At 34.1% G+C, this 9,644-nt stretch overlaps 2 pseudogenes; both read right to left on the reverse strand.

Annotated features, from left to right (window-relative positions):
- Window positions 1-213: 213 nt before the first annotated feature.
- On the reverse strand, window positions 214-2,588 carry LOC126606843 (uncharacterized; annotated as a pseudogene).
- Window positions 2,589-4,565: 1,977 nt separating this feature from the next.
- LOC126609274 (uncharacterized) lies at window positions 4,566-5,127 on the reverse strand (annotated as a pseudogene).
- Between the last annotated feature and the right edge of the window lie 4,517 nt (window positions 5,128-9,644).

Below are 9,644 nucleotides of genomic sequence, written 5' to 3' on the forward strand. Positions count from 1 at the left end.
TCAAAGAAAATATTATTAAGAAGAAAATGAATGAAAACCTTAAAGTAGAAAATCTCCAAGAACCCTAGCAATTATTCTCTGTCTCTCCAAAGTTGCATAAAAGAAAGCGTAAAAAAAAACTCTGAACGGCAAGGCATATATCCTATGCCTAAAAACCAACATACAAACCCTAGAAAATAGTCTTTTGTTCCAACTAGGAAACCAAATAATAAATAAAATATTTTAGAGAATAAAATCCTAATTGAGTTAGGAGAATCTGCAAGGAACTTGTCCAACCACGTTTTAGCCTCAGACATCCTCCAAATCTGGCCCATGATAGCTTGTTTTGAAGATTAGGATGTTCTAAACACATCTCTAGAAGGCCACAAACCCATCCGAGGTCATCTTGGGCTCCAAAAACGCAATTCAAGCCCAAAAGCCTCACTTTCCAACACCGCACACTGCTAATTTATTCTATTGCCAGAAAATAATCGCTTGGTAGAAAAATATGATATTTTGATATGATCAAGTAACTCATGAATGTCCTCCAACTGGAATTACTCCAAAATTCGTCAATTTAGTCTTATTTTGCTCCAGAGGAAGTCGAAAGTCCTATATCAAAAATACAACTCAAAGTATCAAAATTCTTCCAAAATATTAACCAAAATATACTAAGTAATAGGGTTAAATATATAATATAAAATCTACTCATTAGGACAGAAAATCGTATGAATATTCTGACAAAATATTCTCTTTTCAACCATAATAACCATCAACCAAACTCTAATGTCTTAAGAAGATCCATAAGTGGCATGCAACGACTATTCAACACCATGGCATTAAAAGATTCTAAAAGTGCATTGCTCATTGATCCCCATCTCTTACCAAGAAAATGGGCAATAACATAGTTCTCTTTTGACAAATTACACAAAAAAAATTTCACATGCCCTTGCCCGTTATCCTTGAATTCTATCATGCAATCATCAAAATCAGATGAAGTACATCCGTACGCACAATTTGCCAACAAATTTATCATTTTCTTCTTTAGTCTCTCACCAACAGCCTTTGGAAATAAAGTACTGACATTCTGTTTCAAATGAACAATATAAAATGTATGTGGAGACTCAGGAAATAATTCTTAAATGCCTTTCAAAGTACCATCATGTCTATCCAACATAAATGTGATCACCCTTCCTTGAAACCTCAATATACCAGATAATATTGACAAGAACCATCTCCAATTTGCTATAGCTTCTGAATCAATAATAGCATAAGCAACCTCAAAAATCTCTGCGTTGACAAGTGAAAATGCACTGTCAAATGTCAATTACTTCTAAAACTGTGATTGAACTATTTATTAAACTGTGTTTGAACTACTTTTGCAACTTTTTTCCTTCATTTGAAAATAAAATCAAAGACCTATGCACAACAAAAAGAACACAAATACAGTCAAGTATCAACTATTTATGTGACTGATTGAACTATTTCTATAAATTTCATTGAACTATTTCTGGATATGTTTCTTTTGCACAGTAACAAAACAGAAACAAATAATATCGAATATAAAAGTTCGAAATTATTAACTCACCATTGTTGTCATTTTTTGCACAACAAGATAGAAGTGTTCTCTTGTATTTGCTCTTGATTAAAGTACCATCAATGAATAACATCGGGCGACAAAACATGAAACCTTTTATCCATGCATCATAAGCAATAAACAAACGACGAAATCTATTGCTCTCCGGTACAACTTCAAGCTCAAAAGCAAATCCAGGATTGCTTGAACGAGCATATTCAACATACCAAGGCAAGAACTTGTAAGCATCGATGTCAACACTATTTAACTCAAAAACTGCCCTCTTTTTGCGAAAATATGTAGTAGAATAATCAATATCTAATCCATAAAACTATTTTAAGTTTGAAATGATCTCATTTGGTTTAATAAGAGGATTTGATTTAACCTTATCCTTGATGAGAGAAGCAACAAACTACTGTTCAACAACTCTGTTTTTCTTCTTTCGAATCATGCCCTTGCATGTATGCACATTATGGAACTTCCAAATAACAAAAAAACCGTTAATACCACACTTGGATGCATTCACACACCAAAGACAATCATCAGATTCCTTCCTAGAACACTCAACACTAATGTGATTCTTATCATTCTTCCAATACTTCAAATCAAAACCACATTTAACATAAAACTTCTTCAACTTATCTCGGAAATCAACACAACCTCCCCTAAAAACTTGCCACTCATATTTTGTGTAATCATCCCATTCGCATGACATATAATTCTGGACACCATAAAAACCATACTTTCATAAATGCTCATTTTCACTAACAACAACCATCGAGTTTGATGTACTGCAAGAAGATGATATGCTTTTCGTAGGCAACTAAACTATAGAACCATCACATTTATCCATAACCAATATTTCTACAATGGATTTCCCAACATCAAGAATCGTCAACATATTCATAACATCGGCATCACAATCTAATAGGCAAGTAGGATCTTCATTCAAAGCATATCGCAACTTAAACTAACCAACTCTCAAACCCTTAAACCTAGAACAAAGATCAATGCAAATCTGATTAAAGGTATAAGTTGATGAAATAGAACTAACAACGAATAAACCACCATATGTAAACTAAGCTAGTTTACCATTCTCCATAACTATTGAACAAAAAAAAATAAAAAACAATTCAAAATCAATACACAATCTTTTATGCACATAACAATAAATAACAACAAAATGTAAAAACAACAACTGTTTATTAATCTATTGCAAAACTAAATTTCAATCTTTGTAAAACAAATCAGTACCTATTTGTGAAACAATGTACATATAAAATGAACAAAAAGAACACTATTTCTATAACACAACAATTGCAAAACAAAAGGTAAACTAAAAAATCATTATAATAAAAACTATTTCATAAAAAATAACACTATTTTTGAAAAATGTGATGAACACGAATTAATTCATAATAAATTTCTAAAAAATGAAAACAAAAACAATATGAAAAATATACAATATAAAAAAAATTAAAAAAAAAGATAAAACAAATCAAAACTTTCCTGAGATTCTTCGAAATAACAAACTGCTAACTGAAAATTTCAAAAACCGGAATCAATTTGCTAATCTGAAAACAAATCAACAAAAATATATAAATCAAAAGAAAAAGCTAAGCATATTACATGCAAAAAAAAGGGATTGTTTTGGAATCTCAGAACATGTAACCACTACGATGATAACGATTTGATAGAATCTCAGAACATGTAATCACTACAAAACTATTCTAAAACAAAGGATTGTTTTGGAAATCACCCTAACAAGAACGAAGAACACGGTGATCGTGATTTGAAAATGCACTCTCAAAACATTTGTCGGCAAGCAACACTCAAACCACTTAACCAGATTCGGAAAAAAAAATAAAAATTTTGAGGAACAATGTAGAACGAAGAACTTTGCAACTCTTCTGCAAAATTAAAAATTCAATTAATTAGGTTAAGCTAACTCCAAAATAAATAATCTAACAGAATAATTAAGTTAGGGTAACCAATTCTGTTAGGGGTAAAATTGACAAATCACCATGTTATTTTGGTTGGGCCATTTCATTTGGGCTGATATAAAAGTTGGCTTTGTACTAACCATTAAATAAACTTACAATATGGTTTTTGGTTAAAAGCTGAAGTTTTCAAGCCCTTTTGGTTAATTTTCCTTTAACAAAATGAAAGGTTGGGCATTAATCCTTGTTTTTGTTGGTTGCACATGCTTAATAAAAAAAACCCTAACTAAAGTCTAAAGCATGCTAAAGGTGCTAAAAGTTTAAACCATTACCACCATCAACCATTCCTGTTTATGCAATTGCAGATCCATTTCCATCCCTCATCTTCCTCTTCAGATTTCTCCAACCATTGTCGACATATTCGTTCACAATTGCAGATCAATTTTGTTTGAACATTGATAGGGAGATGGCGAGACTCGAGGATACAAATCGGGTCTCGCGACATATGTTCTTTCTCAGGCCACTAAACTGCCCAGCGTCCGACCAGACCATCCAGGCGGTCATCTTACGCCGCCTAATAATTTTACCGATTTTAGAAACGATTTTGGGTTAATCGAGGTAGAGCACCGCCGCCCAACGCCTAGGCGGCTGCCTATACCGTTTTTTAGAACACTGATTCAAATGCCCATGATGTCAATCAATAATGAAATTCTCAAGTCAAATGTTAAACAAATCACATCCAATTTTCTTTATTTTCTTTGTCAACGATACCATACCACATGAAAATCTCTATATAAAACACAAAGCAAAATAAATAAATAAATGTATTAGAAAACTAATTCTACAAAACAAATGAAAAACCAAATCTGTATCAAATGCAAAACTGATTTTGCAATAAATAAAAAATTTGATTCTATATAAAGTAATAGCCAAATCAGATCAATGGTCCATGTGGTCATAAAGTATTTGGAAGATAGCCCCTGTGGTAAAAAATTCAGAGTTAAACTCTTGTGATAAAGTCTGTTAGGATTTATGCCCAAACGAAAACTCTCATTAGTTCCTTTGTTAGACTAGGTATCCAAAAATTGATTGTATGCACTAGCTGGGATCCCACTACTTGCATTAGCAGGCCGCATCAACGAGGAAGACATAGGGGAGAGAAAATGTGTGCCCACTGCCAAAATCAGATCACCCAAACTTCTAGTTCTTGACTCTTTTCTGCTACTTCTAGATTTCCCATCTTCTAATTCCAAATCCTTATTTTCTTCCTCCTTGATTGTGAACAAAAACCTTGGTCGGCCATCTAGATTGTGTAGCCTCATCAGCTTTGAGATTTCCACATTTTCTTTCTCATTGAGCTTCAACAGAAAATCCTTGCTCGAACCTAGCTCCAAATCTGGCTCACTAAATTCTCATGGGAATTTGAATTTCCATTACTGCTGTGTGAAAGAATTATGTTTTTTTGAAGCAATTAAATTGGAAGATTTCCTTTGTGTGGTTGCTGATGTAATCATTATATTCTTCTTCCTCAATCTCTCACCATATCAGGTAGTAAAGCTTTGCAACAAGTGCCAATCGTAGGCACCCAAAAACTATGCTCAACCCAATTCCCAATCCACTGAAAGATGCCATTTTTCTCTGGAATATCATAGCCTTATAGCTCTCAATTCCTCACGTGGAGTCTAACAAAGAAACTGATGGGAGTTTTAGTTTAGGTATTAATCCTAATAGACTTTAGCCGAGGGTTTAAATCTGAATTTCTTTTTACCATAGGTGCTATGTTCCGAATACCTTATAACCACGAAAACTATTTATTTAATTTGGCCTAAAGTAATCAACTGATTCTGAATAAAAGAAAAAAAAAATTCTTCTGCACAGTAATAAATTGATTTTGCGTAGTAATGAATTGATTTTGCATGAAGTAATAAACTGATTCTGCGATGAATAAATGTTGAAATTCAAACAATATCATAATTCTAAAAATAAAAAACTGAACATGTAATCTATCACATTAAAAACTTATCATTATTTGCACTTTTAGCATAACAACCAAGAAAAGTATCAGTATATATTCCCTTCAAAAACGTTTCATCAAGGAACAACGTTGGTCTACACATTGAAATCCTTTAATACAAGCACCAAAAGATAAAAATAACCTCTCAAATCATTTAGTATCATTACAAAATTTTAGAGAACAAAAGGATTCATCATTGGCACGTGCAAACTCATCAAGATACCTAGGCAAAAATTTGAAAGAGAGTCTCGTCACCTTTAACCTTGTTATATGCAATCTCTTTATCATGCCAAGGTGCATGGTATTTAACATCAAAACCATAACTCTCTTCCTTTCCCTCATAACATCATTCCCCTTAATAGACGGATTTGAACAAACCTTGGCAGCCAACAAAGAAGATAAAACAGAATGACCAAACATTTTATTCTCATTTTGACGAATACATTCAGTGCAAGTATGAATATAATTTAATTCTCTAATGATAAAAGAATCACTAGGCTGTTGCACAATAGCATGAACACGCCATTGACATCCCTCTGATAGTTTTTTTTTCAGCAAACAACAGTGGCGCGCTTCCAATCATTCCTAGTGTACTTGAAAACAAAACCAACCTCAATGGAGTAGTGTATAAGTTTTCTACGAAACTCAACTGCACCATCTTCATAACTTTGACCCCATTTGTTGCATAATGGTGACGTCCATAAGAGCCATATTAGCCCAAGTATTGGTTCTCATTTCCAGTATTAGTCATTTCACTTAAACAAGAGGACGATGCACTACTAGTAGAAATAATAGACATCTTATTTTAATCATGAACATAAACTTCAATCACTAGATTAGAAATCAAATTATTCACCAATAGAAGGGTCTGAATATTTTCATTGTACTCTAATAAACAATTTGCTTCACCACCATATAATAAGTATCTTAATAATAAGCCTCCCAACAACAAACTAGGAAACATAGAATTTAATTATCCACACAAATCCTCATAACTAGTATATAGATAATCTACACACATCAACAATTTAACAACATATATAACAACATATATAATCTACACACTAAAATGAAAGCAAAAAATTTAAATAATCATAAACTAATTCTGCATAAACGATTCTGTATAAACTGATGCCGTATAAAATAAATGCAAAATGATAATACGTAAACTGATTTTATATAAAAAATAATTAGATGTATGCGGACATTTTTTGTGTAAATCCAATCAATACATATATCTAACTACGTAAAACTGATTTTGTTAAATTGATTTTGCCTAAATGTTAATAATATTGAAATTTTTAATTTATTCTGCATAAACAAAACATTTTTTTCTGCGAGACTGAACATAACTCAGAAGCTCAAAAACGAAACTGCAAGCTGGTTAACTGTTGTTCTTATCCTTTTTTTAACGTTACACACAATGTAGCTTATGAATGGAATTATGGAAAGTCACCTGAGGAAACCATGATTATTGATGTCAATAGCAAGCAGATTGTGAAGTAATATCCCTTTGCAAAATCCAATTCATAAAAAATATAAGTTTACGAAAAAATGAACACAAATAGATTAAAAAAAAAAAAATAATCCAAAACACTGTTGTGCTTTCCACTGACCTTCAAAATGAAGGTTGTGTTGCAACACGTGAAAGTTAACTCAAAAAATTAATCGACTATAGAGGAAAAAATAAAGGAAAACTAACAAAAAGTTCAAAAAAATTTTAGTTTTAATAAAAAATGACAAATAAAGGTGTAATTAATAGTATCAGGGAAATGTAAAAATGTAGTTTTTCGTTAAAATGAACAGTACCGGAGGTGTTTCGTTAAAACTCCCAAAAAATAATCCAATGAAAATTTCGATCTCCAACCAATTCTTGTGGTTGATTGGGCTATCTGATGTTGGTCCTCTTTGCTAAAGCCCAAAGAAACCAAGTGAAGGCAAAGAATTCCCACACAATTGAAAAATATGGTATAAAAGGGAAAGAGAACAAAAATTGAAACCATGAATTACTAACCCAACGAAAATTTCAATTGCATGCAGCAGACTAATTCTAATCAAAGGGGAATCAAAACCCTAACAGTTAATGGCGTTACTTGACGCCGTCAGGAATATTCCATCAACTCTGACGAAATATTCCGTCACCTTCTCCGATTGTCCTTGCCGTCGCCGTCGTCTACAACTAAAATTTTGCCGGATTTCTGGGAAAATTTCAAATTAACATAACTTCTTCATTTCTCATCCATTTTTAACCCACTTTATATGGATTTGAAGCTAATGAAGTGTAGAATGGTGTTATACCTGTTTGGAGTCCAAAAAGGGGACGGAGGTCGCCAGAAAACGCCTCGAAAGTTCCAGCCAAAAGTGAACTCCTTGAAACTCGGTCGTTTCACGTCGACCTTCTTCCAAAACAAGCCTAGTACCCTTAGAATGTTGTGTAGAAGCCTTCCCAAGCTTTAAAACATCCTAACTCGTTCGAAAACACGTCGAACTCAATTTGCCCGTGTTCAAACCTTCTGAGTTAACAAGTCAAAACTCGTCTAAACCAGGTTTCAAGGACATGGTTGTGATTGTGGGACTGAAATGAGTACAATGGGGTAGTTTTTAGGTTCGATCTGAGAAGTTTAGGGTTCGCTCAAGGGGGTTTGCAGAGAAGGAGATTATACGGGAGAGAGAGAGAAAAAAAAAGGAAGAGAGAGAGAGAGAGTCCATTTTTCTCTTTTTCTGATTGGTGGACAGAAATGAAGGACAGATGGGATTAGTTGGTTTGAGAGTGAATTGAGGAGATTGATTGGTGAGTATAATAAAGGGGGATGGGGCGCACGGGTAGGCTTAGGGAATCCAAGGATAGGGTTTTGGATTTTCTCCAGTTAAAGGAAATCAAATTATATCCGAAATAGGTATTTCTACACTAGTAAAATCTACGTAGTCTCGTAATAACTTGCACAATTTATTTACAAAGACGATAAAATAAATAAGGAGGAAATAAACGCGTCCAAGTCATTCGCCACTAAGGGCATAATCGTCAATACACATACTCGGGGAGAAATTACATAGGAAAATTAGGGACGGATCGTCACAATAATTGTCACATCCCAGCCCGGGCCCCCACCACATCCCAGGCTCGACTCTACCGTAGCACAATATTGTCCGCTTTGGGCCCCGACCACGCCCTTAGGGTTTTGTTTCTAGGAACTCACACGAGAACTTCCTAGTGGGTCACCCATCATGGGAATGCTCTCGCGCAAACTTGCTTAACTTTAGAGTTCCGATGGAACCCAAAGCTGATAAGCTCCCAAAAGGCCTTGTGCTAGGTAGAAATTGGAATATACATATAAGGCTTACATGATCTATTTCCTTGGGCGATGTGGGATGTTACAATCCACCCCCTTAGGGGCCCGATGTCCTCGTCGGCACACTTCCGCCTAAGGATTGGCTATGATATCAAATTGTCACATCTGGCCCGGATCGGAATATGATAGAATTAAACAAAACTGAAATTAAGAAAAAGGGATTCGTACCCTGCCTAGTGTAATATACAAACAAAGAACACAACAAAATTTTCTCTTCTTTCTAAATTATTTTTCTCGGCAACCAAACAGAATTAAATGAAACTGAAATTCACTTCCAAGAAAGAGGAATCCGTATGCCGCCTAGTGTAATACACAAATAGAGAATAAAACCAATAGAGAATACAACAAAATTTTTCCTTCATTCTAAATTATTTTCTAAGCAACCAAACAGAATCCAACGAAACTAAAATTCACTTAAGGGAAACAGGAATTCGTACTAGTTTGAGATGGTTGTGAACCATGGGAGAGATCTGACGGAAATTCACCTGAAATCTTGTCTCAATTGAGGGTGGATGCAAAAGAAACTTCGAAAAAACATGCGGAGGAGAGGGTCTTTGCAAAAGGCAAAAATGAATTCGTTTCCTCTTTTGTATGCACTGTGGGGGTCGAACGACATGATGTTTCCTCTATAACGTGCAGTAGATGGCGGTTCCATCTTCGTTCTGTGCAACTGCCACAACTACTCCTCTATGTCGATGTGTGGAAAGTTTCGAATTATCTAGAGTGTTTTTTTTCTTTTATATTTTTAGCTACACCTCTGAAACTTTATTTTGTCTCGCTTTGCT

This window comes from Malus sylvestris, chromosome 16, assembly GCF_916048215.2.
Source record: "Malus sylvestris chromosome 16, drMalSylv7.2, whole genome shotgun sequence".
Classification (NCBI taxonomy): Eukaryota; Viridiplantae; Streptophyta; class Magnoliopsida; order Rosales; family Rosaceae; genus Malus; species Malus sylvestris.